Raw genomic sequence first — 17,942 nt, forward strand, 5'->3', positions numbered from 1 at the left:
CCCCGCGGACAGTTCCTTATCAGCCGCTCATTTCTTCCATTGTTGGAATCGATCCGCCGCGGTGATCGGACAGGTTGAATATTATCAATCGAGCCATCAGCGGCTCCATTGATAACAACTATCGCGCCGTGTATGCCCAGCATTAGACAGGTTTGTAGAAAATTGGAAAGCAAATCAGAGAAACTGCCCAGCACATCCAATCAGATTACAGAAGTTTCATGCAACAAGGATTCTGAGCAGTTTCTAGGGGCAGGTTTCTGAGAAGTTTCTAGGTGCAGGTTTCTGAGCAGTTTCTAGGGTCAATTACTCCACTCTTACCCTAGCACCCGCCCTGGAAAATCTTTACAGTGTGTTACAGGTATATTGTTTTTTGTGTTGGTTTTGTCTCTTTTCTTTGGAAATTGTTGTGATGTGGTACCTGCACGTTTATATTACAATAGATAAGTACAGTGTTTCTGTTGCTATCATAATAAAAGGTGATACCTCCAGCTTTTCACTACAGAGTGCTACCTGGAATCTTGAAAAGGTGTAATTATCTTAACTCCTAATTACAAGAGAGATTAGTCTGGAATCTGACAGGTTCTGCACTTTATCCTGTTTTGACTGGGATTGAAATAGTAAATTAGTGCATACAATGCAGTGACACAGTTAATAGTGGCATCCGTAGACAATACCCATTATCCATGGGGGTGGGGATGGCACAGAACTTCCCAATAGCATTCTTTGCATTCTTGAACTTTGGGCACCTCTGAATTCCCCCCTCCTGTGTCATGAATTAGTTGACTCCTGGGGAGGAGACAGGGTGTGATTGTGTTTGATATTGAACTTTTGGTTACATAACAGAGTACATACTTTGCATTACACAGGACACTAGTATGTAGATAGAATGTGCATAATCATCAGACTAACCTGTGAAATCTCCATGTGGGACTTCTGGTATAAAGGCAGCATGCAGCAGAAACTAGCTGCAGCTCATTCTCCTTTCTTCTAAAAACCTAGCAAACAGATCTTAGATCTTTGATCTGGTGCACACCAAGAGCGCTTCTGAGTGTTTTTTAAAACGCTTGTGCTTTAAAAAGTGCTTGGCTAATGTATTAGAGTGGGACGGTGCACACCAGAGCGATGTGATTTTTCCCCAAACGCAAACGTGGGTCCTGCAGCATTTTTGCTGATTTCTGAGGTGATTCAGCCTCAATGTTATAGTGTAGGAAAGTGGAAAATCGCTCGGAAAAGTGCTACATCAGAACGATTTTCCAAGCGTTTTTGTGACAAAACAAATACACTAGCAGCTGTACTCGGTGCTCTCCCCAGAAATCTTTTTCCAGCTGGGTGGCATGAAAAAGTAGCCGGGTGGAGCATGATGGGGGAATGCAGGTGGCACAACTCTACACTGTGTGCTGTACATAAAAAAAATGCTTCACAAAAACACTCCAAAAATGCTAGGTATAAATAGAAAATTGCTAGGCACATGCCTAGAATCGCTTTAAAAAACCACTTCAAAAAGTGCTAAGCGTTTGCTATAACACTAGCGCTTTTTAGTGTGCACTGGCCCTTACTGTGGTAATACTGCTTGGGCATTACAGATCTTCACATACATAAAATAGTATCCTCTTAGTTGCAATGAATCTTGGAATATGCTTTGCCCGGTTTATAATGCACTTTGAAATATTGCTGAAAGCAGAATTTCAAAAAAAAATTCTGTCCAGGTTTGCTGGATCAGTAAGGCTGGGAGCGCACTTGGTGGTGCGATTTCACAGTTGTTTCTGGTGGTTTGTGGTGTTCTGTTTCCATTTGCATTTCCCACATGTGAGTTTCCACAAATGTTTAAGATTTTTTAATGTGGCGTAATGTATTTAATTAACGAATGTAGAGAAATAAGTAGAATGCCATGTGTTTTAAAATTGAGGAAATTTTTTTGGAGGGAGGGACCACAATTTAATCTGCAGGAATTGTAGACAATTCCCCACAAGCTAAATTATATAATTTTTATCTGTGCAAATTTGAGGGTTAAGGGATCCCCTCCACGTGACACACAGCTTATTTATAAGTGAAACTTTTTTCTAGCGCTGGAGAGTGTTTATTTACGCAATTCCCCACAAGCGTTTTGCACTTATTTTTTTTACTTTTTTGAAGTATGCACGTATTTTGCTGGAAAGTAGTGCAGGATTTACCTTTTTTATTTCTTTACACTATGCAGAACTGCATATGTCTCTGTAAAATACAGCCTCACCCTAGTCAATCATTACATTTGATTCCACATGTGTTTACTGTATGTGGCAAAACACTGTGGATTTTCTCAAGTGTGACCCCTGCCTGAAAAAAAATAAAATACAAACAACGTATGATTTCCAAGCAAGCCATTGTCTTCAATGGCCAGTGGAATTGTCCATACTGTACAAGGGTGCCAGTGAGTAGCGAACACATGGAATACAGCACAGGAGATTTGGGCGTAAAAGGATTTACAGCTATAGCAGTGCACAGTAAGTAACTTCGGCGCCGTCGGAAGACGGAGCTGAAGTTACTTTTAAAACACTGTAAGGGCTTGTTCACACTAGGGGCATTTTTTATCTTTTTTCAAGAGCAGGCGATTTTCAAAAGCGCCCTAAAAACACTTGTGCAATGATTCCCTATGAGAGAGTTCACAGCTGAGCGGTTCGTTTCTGAATCGCTCAGCAAAGCGGTGCCTGTACCATTTTTGAGGCGATTTTGCCTCAATGGAAGGTATAGGAAAAACGCAAACGGTCACAAAATTGCTTTGTGCATCAATTGCTTGAGCGTTTATAAGAATAAATACATTATATTTATTCTTTTCCAGGTCAAAGAGTTCACTTCCTGACCTGCGCCAGGGAGTGAATTACAAAACCGCTCTGGAAAAGCACTTAGAAAAGAGCTTTTACCAGAAAGTGGAGTGCCCGGGGGGGGGGGGGGGGGGGGGGGGGGGTGATGGGCGCACAAAACGCTTGCTTTGCGTTTTCAATTTTAGATGTGAATGAAGCTAATTTGGCCGCCAGTAATAGCTGGCACCGAATTACATCAGTCTCCACCATCCACGTGGACCTGGAGGGGGAATATTAATTAAAGCCGCCGGAACTTGTGCAGGAGCAGGGTAAGCTGTATATCGGCTGTATCCTGCGCCCAAGCCTCCCGGCGGCGATTTCATTCATATGCAGTGAGCAGTGCTATTAATGCACCTTTGCTGAGGCCAGTGGCTAGATGAAGAAGACATGCATAGAAGCTATTACATGGAATGAGGAAAAGGGCAGTGAGGGCTAACTAGGCAATTTCAGGGAAAGAAGACAACAGGGAGCATAATAGAGATGGTATATGGGTGGTTAGAAGGGTGTGTGGAAGAGGTAAATAGGGGGAAGAGCACAGCAGGGGCACAAACATGGTGAATTTGTGGATTTATTTATGGCTTTTAGTGCTCAGAGCTATGTTCATAAGGCCCCGTTCACATCTGAGCGTTTTGCCGCTGATTTCGGCAAAACGCTCAAGTGCTAGTGTCATAAAACCCTACGGGCCCGTTCTCACTTGGGCGATTTGCGTTAATCCTCGGCAATTAACGCAAATCGCCAAACGCAAATTTGTAGCCTGCACCATTTTCAGGCGGTTTTCCAGCGATCGCGTTTAGTGCTATAAAAGTGCTAATCGCAATAGGGAAAAAATCACCAAAGTGTGAAGAGCGATTTTTTTTTTGCGTTAATGGCCATAAATCGCCAGAGCAAAACGCTATCAAAAGCGCTAGCGTTTTGCATTTTGCAATTGTAAATGGGCCCTTAGAGGGTACACCACACGCGTTATTCTGCAAGTGCCCATATTACAGCACTTTGGCCCTTATCAGGGACCAAACTTAACTTTTTCTCAAGATTTCTCTCCCAGGAGATAATTTTTCATCTTATCTAAAAATAACTTTTCAGCACCTAGCAATTGAAAAAGCATTAAAAAGTAGTTTTGCATGCTTTGAGCTTTAAAGGTATTTTATTGGTAAACTTTGAAAATATCTCCTTGAAGAAAACTCAAGAGAAAAGTTAATAATGTATCGGCCTTCGGGCTTGATTAGATGACAGTAATAAGGACAGGCTCTATGTGGCATCTGTATACAGATTCTCCTTCTTGCCTCTGCTCTCCTCCCTTTAGTGACCCACACAAAGGGCTTGATTCATTAAAGGGATACTGTAGGGGGGTCAGGGGAAAATGAGTTGAACTTACCCGGGGCTTCTAATGGTCCACCGCAGACATCCTGTTCCCGTGCAGCCACTCACTGATGCTCCAACCCCACCTCTGGTTCACTTCTGGAATTTCAGACACTAAAGTCTGAAAACCACTGCACCTGCGTTGCCGTGTCCTCGCTCCCACTGACATCACCAGGAGTGTATAGCACAAGCCCAGTATGGTCTGTGTCTGCGCAGTATGCTCCTGGTGACATCAGCGGGAGCGAGGACACAGCAACACAGGCGCAGTGGTTTTCAGACTTTAAAGTCTGAAATTCTAGAAGTGAACCGGAGGCCGGGCCGGAGCATCAGTGAGTGGCAGCGCGGGCACAGGATGTCTGCGGGGGACCATTAGAAGCCCCGGGTAAGTTCAGCTCATTTTCCCCTGACCCCCCTACAGTATTCCTTTTAGCTGCACAGCTTAATGTGAGAAGCATGCCTTCCTTAGTTACGTGCATTGCTTACATAGCAACGCACGTAACTTTAAATGCGGGTGGCCCTGTGAAGTATTCCGACTGTGATACTTAACTAGTGGCCGTACTATGTTAATAAACATAGTTACCATGTATACTATGTATAGTAACTATGTTAATTAACATAGTAGTGGAAATATTGTAGTCATGATACTTCACAGGACCACCCGCATATAGAGTTACACGTGTTGCTATGTAAGCAACGCGCGTAACTAAGGAAGGCACGCTCCTTGCGTAGCAGCGCACTCTGCTATGTAAGGTGTGCATAGCGGCTGCTCCTTCTTTTTAACGATCGCTCCCTCACATTAATGAATCAAGCCCTTTGTGTGTGTCACTGAAGGGAGGAGAGCAGAGGCAAGAAGGTGAATCTGTATACAGATGCCACATGTAGCCTGTCCTCATTACTGTCATCTAGCTGGAAAAACGCATGCTACACAATTGTCCACATTGTCTGCACAGTACTTGGTGTCACTGCGATAATTGGCAGTTTTAAAACAAATGACCTTTTACCTGTGTTTTTCAACACAATAGAGCGGATGAGAATGAACAGACAGCCTCTATAGTTACAATTAACTTACTGTAGAGAGAACCCATCATTATCTGTACTTCCACAGTGCGCGTAGTTTTGCTATAAAACATATCTGGAAACCAGGGAAAGTGCCATATTTCTTTATTTTTATGTCTTCTTCCTAAGTGCTCATTGTACTTACTTTATGGGGCATCCTAACATTGTCACTTGCCTCAGATTCCTTCAGTTGAGTTCAGGTCTCTCAGTTCAATGTCAGTGTCATTGTTTGCAGTCATTGAATGTAAACTCAGAGACGTTCACCCACCGAGTAGAAAAGCGGATTCAGTTCTCCAGACTCCAGTTTATTAGTCACATTATTTTCGTAACTATAAAATGTGTCCTTGTAACCCTGCAATACACTAATGCTAGGTATGAACTGTGAGATTTTCTAGCAGATTTACTGTCAGATCGATTATTTCCAACATGTACGATCTGATTTCCGATAGAAGTTAACTGAAAACAGTTGGAAATCAATTAGAAAATGATCGGAAATCACATGACATGTTGGAAATAATCGATCTGACAGGAAATCTGCCAGAAAATCTCATAAGATGGGTCTCTGAACAGATTCTGTGCATCCAGTATGGTACCTATTTGTTTCATAGAGTATTGCCAGATTCCTCATGTGGTGTAGAGCTAAGACATGCCTGTAGCTGCACCATGTTGTCTCTCTTTACGAACTAAAGCATTCATACTATATACAGTGGGATGTGAAAATTTGAGCAACCTTGTTAATCGTCATGATTTTCCTGTATAAATCGTTGGTTGTTACAATAAAAAATGTCAGTTAAATACATCATATAGGAGACAAACACAGTGATATTTGAGAAGTGAAATGAAGTTTATTGGATTTACAGAAATTGTGCAATAATTGTTTAAACAAAATTAGGCAGGTGCATAAATTTGTGCACCACAAAAAATAAATGAAAACTATATTTAGTAGGTCCTCCTTTTGCAGAAATTACAGCCTCTAAACGCTTCCTGTAGGTTCCAATGAGAGTCTGGATTCTGGTTGAAGGTATTTTGGACCATTCTTCTTTACAAAACATTGATAGTTCATTCAGGTATGATGGCTTCCAAGCATGGACAGTGCTCATTAACTCACACCACAGATTTTCAATTATATTCAGGTCTGGGTACTGTGATGGCCATATTCCAGAATGTTGTACTTGTTCCTCTGCATGAATGCCTTAGTGGATTTTGAGCAGTGTTTAGGGTCGTTGTCTTGTTGAAAGATCCAGCCCCGGTGCAGCTTCAGCTTTATTACTGATTCCTGGACATTGGTCTCTAGAGTCTGCTAATACTGAGTGGATTCCATGCGTCCCTCAACTTTGACAAGATTCCCAGTCCCTGCACTGGTCACACAGCCCCACAGCATGATGGAACCACCACCATATTTTACTGTCGGTAGCAGGTGTTTTTCTTGAAGCGCTGTGTTCTTTTTCCTCCATGTGTAACGCCCCTTGGTATGCCCAAATAACTCAATTTTAGTTTCATCAGTCCACAGCACCTTATTCCAAAATGAAGCTGGCTTGTCCAAATGGGCTTTAACATACCTCAAGCGGCTCTGGTTGTGCTGTGGGCGAAGAAAAGGCTTCCTCTGAATCACTCTCGCAAACAGCATCTCCTTGTGTAAAGTGCGTCGAATGGTTGACAATGCACAATGACCCCATCTGCAGCTAGATGATGTTGTAGGTCTTTGGTGCTGGTCTGTGGGTTGACTCTGACTGTTCTCACCATTCGTCGCTTCTGTTTATACGAGATTTTTCTTAGTCTGCCACTTCGAACCTTAACTTGAACTGAGCCTGTGGTCTTCCATTTCCTCAATTTGTTCCTAACTGTGGAAACAGACAGCTGAAATCTCGGAGACAGCTTTCTGTGTCCTTCCCCCAAACCATGATGGTGAGCAATCTTTGTCTTCAGGTCATTTGAGAGTTGCTTTGAGACCCCCATGTTGCTACCCCCCATGTTGCTACTCTTCAGAGAAAATTAAAAGAGGAGGGAAAATTACAATTGACCCCCTTAAATACTCTTTCTCATAATTGAATTCACATGTGTATGTGTAACGATCGGTGTAACACAGAGAGAATCTGATTATTGGTGATCTGCAGTATCACCAAAAATGCAGATATATACCTGATTATTGATGATCTGCAGTATCACCGATAATCAGATATATCACTAACCTCTGGATACCTGAGTAATATGAGTGTTTGGTGCAACAGAAATACTTTGAGGAGAATACCTGGGGAACAGGTATCAGGGCAGCAGGCAATACTGTCCTGGAGAACAAGTACCTTCCAGTAACCTGGGACTCTCCCGCAGGGAGGAGCCAGGCTAGGGGTATGAAGGGCCAGAGCGTGCGTGACACCAATGGCAGGATGTCACTGACTGATCTGTGAACTATCTCCTAAGTGAGAAGATAGTTCTCAATTTCGGACTAGCCAGGTCGGCAACACACGGACAGACAAAGTACAAAGACAGGAGACTGATTCGGTAATCCTAAGGCACGCAAGGTTTGGCAACAGAGTATCAGATATAGCGAAGTACCGAATCAGTGATCAGAAGAGTGGTCAGGAAAGCAAAAAGTCATAACAGATAATAAACAATGCCTAGTCTTGGGTGTAAGCTCCGTGATAATCAACACCCTGGAACTAGTCTGATTTATATATATAACAGAATGGTAACACAAGTCCCTAGACTTAGGTGTGAGGTCCTTGATCATCAACACCCTGGAACTAGTCTGAATAATAACAGAATGGTAATACAAGTCCCTAGACTTAGGTGTGAGGTCCTTGATCATCAACACCTTGGAACTAGTCTGAATAATAACAGAACGGTAATACAGATTCCTAGGCTTGGGTGTGAGGTCCTTGATCATCAACACCCTGGAACTAGTCTGAAGTATAACAGAATGGTAATACAGATTTTGACAAAAGGTCTGAGTGCTACCACGTAGTGATCACAACGGCAGACAACCAGTGAATGACCAGCACCCAGTATATATAGTACAGCGCTATCCAGTGCCTCCCCTAAGTGCTGGACCAATGAGAACTGGTTGCAACGTCAGCTGACCTGCTTGGTCAGCTGACACGCTTCTGGCTGTCATAAAAGTTCTGCCTCTCAGCGCGCGCGCGCGTCCTTCTGAACCTGTGTGGACTATCAGTCCCAACCACCCGCCGCGCTGGACGCGGAACCAGCCGCACCGCTATCAAAGCATGCGGCGGTTTCTCCGCGTCTAGCCACACTATCAGATGTAGGCCCACGCTTGCAAACCGCCGCGTTGGACGCGGAATCAGCCGCCTTGTTCTGAGCACACGCGGCGGCTTTTCCGCGTTTTCTCACAGTATGTAGGTCACGGGTCACTGAGCTTACCAAGCCAATTTCAGTTCCAATAATTAGTTCTAAAGGTTTTGGAATCAATAAAATGACAACAGTGCCCACATTTATACACCTGCCTAAATTTATTTAAACAATTATTGCGCTCTTTCTGTAAATCCAATAAACTTCATTTCACTGAGATATGAAACCCTATTAAGGTGCGTACACGCACTACAAAAGGCAACGACACGGGTCCGCCGGACCCTCCCGCTGGGCACTCAGCGGATTGTTCAGAAACAGCCTTATCAGTCCGCCTACAGCGCGTACACACGCGCTACTGTCGGCTAAATGACCGCCCAGCGGGAGGGTCCGGTGGACCCGTCGTTGCATTTTGTAGTGCGTGTGTACGCACCCAAAGAGGAATTCAGCTGTGTGTGCCAACAGTAGCCTGAATTTCAGGAGACATCCTATGAGCGGCTCAGAAATGGGCTGCCACCTCTGCTCTGGACTTAAAGTAGATCATTAAATCTTGGTGAAGCTCTATGCACTACCAAATCTTGGGGAATGTTTGCCAAGTGGAAAAACTCTATGCTTGCCAGTAGATCGTTTGCAACTCTTCTAAGGCCACTTTTACACTTAATCACTTGCTCTCAGTTATAAATGAAAGAAAACTGATTTTCAAAGTTATGTCCATGTTTTCCTATGTCACAGTTCCCACTATATGCATTTTAAGGTGGACCTGAACTCTAGCACAGGACAGAAGGAAAATGTAGAGAAATGCACCCTGTATGTATTTACAAAGTTTAGCCTGTTTAATTTCCCCTCATTTGTGTCTAATCACAAGTTGTAATTTGATCCTCCCCTGTGCCAGCTGACTGCTTATGGCAGAGATGGCAGATAAGCCAATTTGAAAGCACAGGCTGTAAACAATATGTCTGCTTCCATGAATCAGGAAGTAGAAACTGCAGATTTATTGTAGGATTTGTATCAGCTGTGAACAAGAAATGTTTTTTGTTTAAAGGTTATTATGCTGTTGTGTATCTTTTCGAGCAGAGTGGACTTCTGAGTTCAGGTCCACTTTAACTGAAAGCTTTTTCACAATGCACTGCAATGGAAAAAACGTGTACTATCGAATACCAACGCATTAAGTGTAAAAGGGCCCTTTGTAGACCAGTAGAGATGGTTAATGAGATGCTGGTTTTAATTCTGAGTAATTTTGTATTAATTGTATGTAGCATGGAACTGGATAAATTAAATGCAGTTGCTGCTGATATTGATCGACCCAATTCCACACTCCATGTTAGAATTAGCATCAACTTGAAAAATGCACATCTCATTATATATCCTTGTAATGTAAAGTTTGTAGGTGGTGATCACAGATGTCTCCAGCCATGAGCTGTGATAAGCAGTTCAGGTGACTAGTTTTTGTTGTTGTAAACATTTACATCTTCCCTTAACTGCTTCCCCTAAAGGGAACCTGGACCTGAAAAAAAAGCTTTGCTTACCTGGGGCTTCCACCAGCCGCCTGCAGCTGTCTTGTGCCCACGCTGTTGCTCACCAATCATCCAGTCCCCTGCCGTGACTCAGTTTCGTTTTCAGTGATCAGTCGCCGTACAGTACAACTGCACGACCCTGGCTGCATGCGTCATTGAACGCACATCCGTCTCTGTGGCAGGACGCGTACTGCGCAGGCGCAAGACAGCCACAGGGACGGGAGCACGATTGAGGAACTCGCGCAGCCAGGGCCGCGCAGGTGCACTGCTCGGCGTCTGATCAGTCACTGAAAACGAAGCTGAGCAATGGCGGGGGACCGGATGATCGGTGAGTGACAGCGTGGGCACAGGACGGCTGCAGGGGGCTGGTGGAAGATCCAGGTAAGTGAAGCTTTTTTTTTTAGGTTCAGTTAAGGTTCCCTTTACATGTAAATTGAAAATTAGAAAATATATATATTACTTCAGTAGCCCAGGTTCCCCCTCCCAGGTCCTCCCACGCTCTGTATGCTGCCCCCCTAAGGCTCCTGATGACATGTATCAGGAGCCGGAGGATCTCAGTATACAGCATGCAGGTACCTGGAGGAAGAGGAAACCTGATGCAGCGTGAACAAAGTAAATATAACAGTGCTCCGTGTGCTTTTACTCTGCACAAGAGGGGAAGGAGGAGCTGACCCCCTGCTTTTTATATGTGTGTATATATATATATATATATATATCTCTTTATATAATTTCCCTGTGTTTCTGCATCCTGTTTTGTCCCTGTGTCAGTGCTTTTTTGCACTGCGCATGTGCAGGGAGGGACGCAGAGACACTCAAGAGAGCTGGGCGGCAGAGGAGGGCGGGTCCCAAAAGGGGGAGGGCCTGTGAGTAGGGTTTGCGTGGGCTAGTGCGTGCGCATGTGCAGCGCATGGCAAAAGAGAGAAAGAGAGAGGCCAGTGCTGGGGGCACAGCCACAGCCTAGCGCCTTAGGTCTAGTATATATATATATATATATATATATATATAATATAGTATATATATATATATATATATATATATATATATATATATATATATATTGCACATTTATTTACAGCTAGTTGACCTAAGCCCATTTAAGTTTCTTCAAACCGCTCCCAGTCAGTCAGTACGCATGCGAGCACCCATCCGCTGCGTGCACGCACCCGTACCTATACGCGCACCCGTCTGCCGAGCGCACCCCCATCCACCATGCGCGCACACACCCGTCCATCCGCCCGGCTCCCTAGCCCCGTTCTCCTGTCCCAATGGCTGTCCGTGCTGCGCACATGAGCAGTAGCAAAAAACCATGGACGTAGGGACAGGATGTCGCAGGCACGGCCGGATTTGTACTTTCCAGCACCCTAGGCCGGCTGTCACCAACCGCCCCCCCCCCCCCCCCCTCATTCTGTCCAACTCTGAGTTTGAACGGGCTCCCTCTGTTTTGCTGCTTTGCTCCTGTTCAACAAAGAAGCAGTACATGCTCTGTCCACTCCATGTAATTTTGCACTCCTGCCTGGATGCACAACAGCCGGTAGTGTTTTGGGTATGCATATTTCAGAAATGATGCTCATGTATGAGCAGCACTTGGCAAGTACGCATACCCATAACACTCCCTCGGCTCTGTGCACATCCATACAGGAGTGCGAAATTACAAGGAGCCCCAGTGGACAGCGCTGCTTCTTTGTCCTCTGTGCGACTTGCTGCCGTCAGAGCCACAAACGGGACAGTGTAGCGCAATGGAGAGAAGCCCATTCAAAACAGAGAACAGGTAAGTAGAAGAATCCAAAACTAACAAAGAAAATTGATTGGAAAGAAGATCGGACATGTTGGAAATAGTTGATCTGACAGTAAATCTGTCAGAAAATTGCATCGTGTGTACCTAGCATAAGCTCAGGTGTACTTTACACAGTGACAATTTAGCACTTAAAGGGACACTTAAGTCAAACAAAAAAAATGAGTTTTACTCACCTGGGGCTTCCAATAGCCCCCCTGCAGCTGTCCGGTGCCCTCGCCGTCTCCCTCCGATCCTCCTGGCCCCGCCGGCAGCCACTTCCTGTTTCGGTGACAGGAGCTGACAGGCTGGGGACGCGAGTGATTCTTCGCGTTCCTGGCCACAATAGCGCCATCTATGCTGCTATAGCATATATCATATACCATATAGCAGCATAGAGGGTGCTAATGTGTCTGGGAACGCGAAGAATCACTCGCGTCCCCAGCCTGTCAGCTCCTGTCACCGAAACAGGAAGTGGCTGCTGGCGGGGCCAGGAGGATCGTAGGGAGACGGCGAGGGTACCGGACAGCTTCAGGGGGCTATTGGAAGCCCTAGGTGAGTAAAACTCATTTTTTTTTGTTTGACTTCAGTGTCCCTTTAAAGGGGTTCTTTCGCGAATGAGGAAAAAAAAAGTGGTTTATGCATAAACTATTAAACATGCTTCTAAAATAGTGTAAAAAGTTAAAAAAAATTAATGGTTTCATCAATACAACATGGAATGTAAATAGTGACGGATGACGGACTGGGAGGCTAATCCATTTGTTAAGGGTGTTTTTTTTTTTTTACTTTCATTTCACAACCATAACTGCTGCCTACGTAGTTTTCAGTGGTATAACCCACTTCTAGCAGGAATCACCATTATAGCTATAACAGCTGAGCTCTGTTCAATCAGTCCCATCTACACCATATGATTCTTTGTCAGATTCGATTCAATATGATTCGATTCATTGATTCCATTTGATTCAATCTGACATGTCCGATTCATGATTCGATTGTATTGATGAAACCATTCATTTTTAAAAAACACTTTTTACACTATTTTAGAAGGATGTTTAATAGTTTATGCATAAACCACTTTTTATTTTTTTCCTCTTTTGCGAAAGAACCCCTTTAAGACAGATCTCAAAATCAGTTTTGTAACAGAATAACGCTTTTTATTGGCTAACCAAAAGAATAACATTGAGCCTTTGGCTAATGAGCCGTCTTCAGACTTTGTTCCTGTATACAAGATGTTAGGGCACACAGCTATATATACAGTCAGCAGGAGATGCATCGATTGTTTTGTAAATATAAATAAATGTAACACAGTTGTCATTCTGTTTAAAAACATCCTGCTTTCACTGATGGCTAACACAGTACTTTGCTGGCAAAAAAAGTCAGTAAAGAGTTAAACTGTAGCACAAAGAATGTTGCTGTCATTCTCTAGGAGAAAAAAAAACAAGCCATAAATTTAACAGATCAGAGGTCTGACCTACTATTAATAAAATAACTTCAGTCAGGGAGAGGGGAGAACTGCTAATTCCTGTCTGTGAATGCATGTGGCATGAAAAAAACGAATCTGAACTCAAGAGTTCTGCTATTTGAGCCCATATATTTTTCTTCTCACAGCAGATTGTTTGTCCCTTCTCATCATACAGAGGACAGGTGACAGCAGACGCTGACTGTCATCACACACACTCTGCACAAGTGAGAGAGAAGCAGGGATCTCTGGAATTCAGGCAGACCAGAGCAAAGCAGGAGAGGAAATTTACTTTGACATGAGACCTCTTATCTTTCCAAGTCCTAGATTTTTTTTATCGCCCTAGGCCATGGCCTTTGTGACCTTCCCAGAAATCCAGCCCTGGTCGCAGGGACACCTGCGGTTTTATTACATAGTATTACACAAGAAATAGAATTAAGCTACTTTTTGTTGTTTCCACAAACGCAATAGGTGACCCTTTCTCCAACCTGCTTCCAGGGGTATTCTCGCCTGGCTGCCGGTGCTCGCCCCCCCCCCCCCCCCACACACACACACTTTTGAACTATTCAAATAAAACGAGGGAGGCACTCTTGCTTGGCAATATATCTTATATTGTAACCCGAGGAAGAGTGAGGAGTTGAAAACATTTGTGTACTGTTGTGTACAGTATAAGATATATTGCCAAGCAAGAGTACCTCCCTAGTCTTATTTGAACTTTTTGTTGTTTGCTTTGATGTAGAACTGTAAGGACCTCCATAAACTTTAATGCTGCAAAATCATTGTGCAGTGCTCTATCTCAGTTAAAGTACAACTCTGTAGATGTACAGAAGACAGCACCTTCAGGCTATCATCACATTAGCTCACAAAGCAGTGTCATTATATAACACGCTGTTTTGAGTCAATAAGCATGTCTAGTATATCTAGTATATTCTGTTGTTGCAAAATTATACAATTTAAAGTGTACCTGAACTAAGGATAGTGTAATGGTTAAGGGCTCTGCCTCTGACACAGGAGACCTGGGTTCGAATCTCGGCTCTGCCTGTTCAGTAAGCCAGCACCTATTTCAGTAAGGAGTTTCTTGGGCAAGTCTCCTTAACACTGCTACTGCCTACTGAGTGCGCTCTAGTGGCTGCCTCGCAAGCGCTTTGAGTCCGACAGGAGAAAGGCGCTATACAAATACTGCCATTATTATTATTATTAAATTCAAAAATAGTCCTTACAAATATGACTCCACACATAGCTATACCTTGTGTTTGAACAGCAGCACTTTCTTTCAGGAAAATTTCCTGTTGACCTTAATGAGTCTCTGTGAAGTTGATAACTATGCCTAATTGCTAATGCTTTGCTCCTGACACATTTCTGGCAGGATAGCGGTAGAATTGACCCCTTAGTGACTATTGCAGCTATCAGAGGTCACTCAGTGCAGGTAAGGTAATTTCTAAAGTTTCAAAATGAGATGTGTCAGTCTCTCTTTATGAAATAGTAAAACAGAAGTCTTCCTTCATAAAACAGAAGGTATTTGCAATTAAGGTTGGAGTGAGCAAATGAGGTGTCCCACAGTGCATCACTGTTAAATATGCAAATCATCTCTGTTGTCCCTGATAGTGAAACACACAGATTCGGTATATACTACAGTCATGTCCAGAATGGTGAGATGAAAGTCATGTCCAGAATGGTGAGATGACATTGCGGTGTGTGCGCTATTAAAACAATGGTACATAAGGGTGTCATAACAGAGATGGGAGAAGTGGAGGAAGGTTTGCTTTAAACACCTGTAAAACTTGCCCACCCCCTGGTAGGGCATTGGCATTATTTACTTTGTAAGGATTTCAGATTAATAATCTATTTTACACCTTTTAGGACACTAGGCAGTATGTTTTCAGCTACATCAACCTACTACCTAAAGTCCACACTTTGGCGCTAAAATCATTCATTCCTTCCGCAGTGAAGAGATTAATTGTTTTCTGTGGTTTCGGTTAGCTGAATTAAAAGTAGAACAAGTTTCACAAGTGTTGCCAATCAGAAACAGGAAGCAGATTGCTCATGTCCCAGCCTTCCATATCCTCCTCAGCTGGGCAGGAAAGTGAATGACATCAAACTGCTGGCACACACAGCCGATTGGGGAAACATGAAACTCCAGCTTCACAGAAAGTGATTTACTCAGGTACTCAGTCTGACTTTCTTTGTGCAGGAAGGAAATATGTAGCACAACATTCAAGGTTATGGTGCTGTTAAGGTGCACAGAATTAGTGTTTGTATTTTGTAGAATGTAGTTTTTTTCTTTCTTTTTTTACTTTGCCATAAGTGTAAGTTTATAGCTATAGAGAGCCTCTGTAGCAGAGACGGTGAATGGGGAAAAGAGGTTATAGGCAATGTATCAGTTTTGGCTTCCAGTGGTTTTTATCTGGCCCTTTTGGCAAAGTGAGAGAAGGGTATGGTCAAAGTGGAGATGGCATCTAGGCCCTCTGACACCCACCAGTCTCTAGGCACCTGCCTTTGTTGCCTTGTGGTTAATCCAACTTGTTCTTATTTACAACAACAACAAATAACATTTGTAAAGCACTTTTCTTCCGTAGGACTCAAAGCGCATAACCATGGCTCAGACCAATAATTGGTTGATTGGTAAATCGTGGTACGGAGGAAGAATTCTAGAAGTCCGGAAATGCCAGGCTAAACAGGTGGCTTTTCATTCTGGACTTGAATAACTCTAGGGAAGGGGCTGTCTTTACTGGGTATGGTAGGGAGTTCCAAAGAGTAGGGGCAGCATGACAGAAAGCTCTGTCTCCAAAGGTTTTGAGGTGCACTCTGGGAGTGACCAAGTTTATGGAACCTGCTGATCTGAGGTTGTGAGAGGTGTGCAGTTTCAAAAAGTCCTTCATGTATCCAAGACCCAAATTGGGTAGTGATTTGAATGTCAGCAGTCGAATCTTGAAAAGTATTCACCATTTTACTGGTAGCCAGTGCAGTGAGCGAAGGATTGGTGTAATGTGACAGTAGCGAGGCTGGATTTTTGGCAATCTGGTAGCAGCATTCTGTACTAATTGCAGGCGGTGCAGGTCCTTGTTTGGGAGGCCTGCATAAAGAGTATTGCAGTAGTCCAGTCGTGATGTGATGAAGGCGTGAACTACGGTTGGAAGATAATCTGGGGGAATCAGATGTTTAATTCTTGCAATGTTCTTCAAAGTAAATTTAATACTCAATTACTTTTAATGCGGAACAACCTCAGAATGCACAGTGCAAGCTAGTGTTCCCCTTTCTCTTTCCAGGCTTCTTTGGAACCATATCTTAGCTCTCTTTGTAGGTTTTATGTCATTCACATTTTGTATAGAGAAGGGATAGATTAGCACCCCTGGTTTGTTTTTATTCTTGTTTCTCTGCTGAAGATATTCCCATCATTTCCTGTTGCCAGTGAAGTGACAGGAAGTGAGTAAAGCTCACTAATGCCAGCCCTGGGAAGTCATAAAATATTTTTTGGTAGCATGCAGAAGACCTTTATAGGATTTTACTAATGGCAACATTGGAAGTGAAAGGAAATCTTCCCAGTTGAGACACAGGTAGCAAAAAGGGAAGGAGCTTTTAACCCATTCATAGTCTACCAAGTCTAAAATTAATGGTTTGGTTGCAATTCTGTTTTGGGGAACATTGCACCTCCAAGCTAAGCAGTGTTTTTAACTAACTAACTAACTAACTAACTAACTAACTAACTAACTAACTAACTAACTAACTAACAAAGAATGTAGCCCAATACCAACATTTTTCATTCATCACATTGCTCAATAATTATTCATACCACTCTGGCCCTTTGCAACATCACTACTTTTTTAGTAGTAGCATTTGCAATGAGCAATTTAGAAGATATGCATAATTTTAGAGATAGTTTTAAACATTTTAATTAGAGAAAATAATGTACACTATTTTGAACAGATGTGTACAGCAGGCCTAAAAAAGGGACATTGAGATTAAAAGAAATTATAAATTCCCACACACCTCTCGATCTGCCACCAGGTTGACTATCCGGTAGATCCCTCTCAGATCAATTTTGATCAAAGAGGGATGTATTGCTTTCCCAAACACTGCAGACAGATTTCCAATAGATTTCAGGATCGAATCTATTGGCAATTGTCCTAAGCCGCTGCCTGCCGGGCCCACCCCATTTTATGTACCCCCCGGCCCGTGGTAATTGTTGTACGCTTACCTGTTGTGCTGTTGCAGCTGCTCGTCTTTTTGAATTGCCACTGTGAGCACCTGTACCACATGACACCCGTGCATGTAGTGACGTCAGTAACCATGTGGTACAGGTGCATGTGGGCACAATTCGAAAAGATGCCGGACACAGGAGGAGAACAGGAGTCGCACCGGTATGACTGGTGAGCAGGCAGCACTATCCTGGGGGGTACACACACACACTCTCCTGGGGAGAGACAGGCCAGGGGTCCGTCGAGTCTGTCGGTCCTCAGGAAATTGAATGCCGTTACTGTTACTCACCCAGTCGAGCCCTTAAGAGCAGCATTTTCTTTCATGCCTGACCGATCCAGTCAACTGACTTTGGATGGGAATCAATCAAAACAATCAATCGAGTGGTCATGTTACAGCATCAATATCTGCCAGATTCGATTATTATGATCGAACTGGCCAGATATTGATGA

At 43.4% G+C, this 17,942-nt stretch overlaps 1 protein-coding gene across 2 annotated transcripts in view; it reads left to right on the forward strand.

The window, feature by feature from the left end:
* Positions 1-17,942, forward strand: part of CGNL1 (cingulin like 1) — a 150,892-nt gene that overhangs the window by 4,148 nt on the left and 128,802 nt on the right. The window contains exon 1 of one of the 2 annotated variants that reach the window (XM_068275515.1): positions 15,439-15,460. The exons of the other annotated variant lie outside the window; for it this stretch is intronic. The gene's annotated coding sequence lies outside the window, so the exon portion shown is untranslated. Of the gene's footprint in view, positions 1-15,438; positions 15,461-17,942 lie in introns of those variants that run through there. 2 annotated transcript variants of the gene reach the window in all.

Source organism: Hyperolius riggenbachi, chromosome 3 (assembly GCF_040937935.1).
Source record: "Hyperolius riggenbachi isolate aHypRig1 chromosome 3, aHypRig1.pri, whole genome shotgun sequence".
NCBI classification, from domain to species: Eukaryota; Metazoa; Chordata; class Amphibia; order Anura; family Hyperoliidae; genus Hyperolius; species Hyperolius riggenbachi.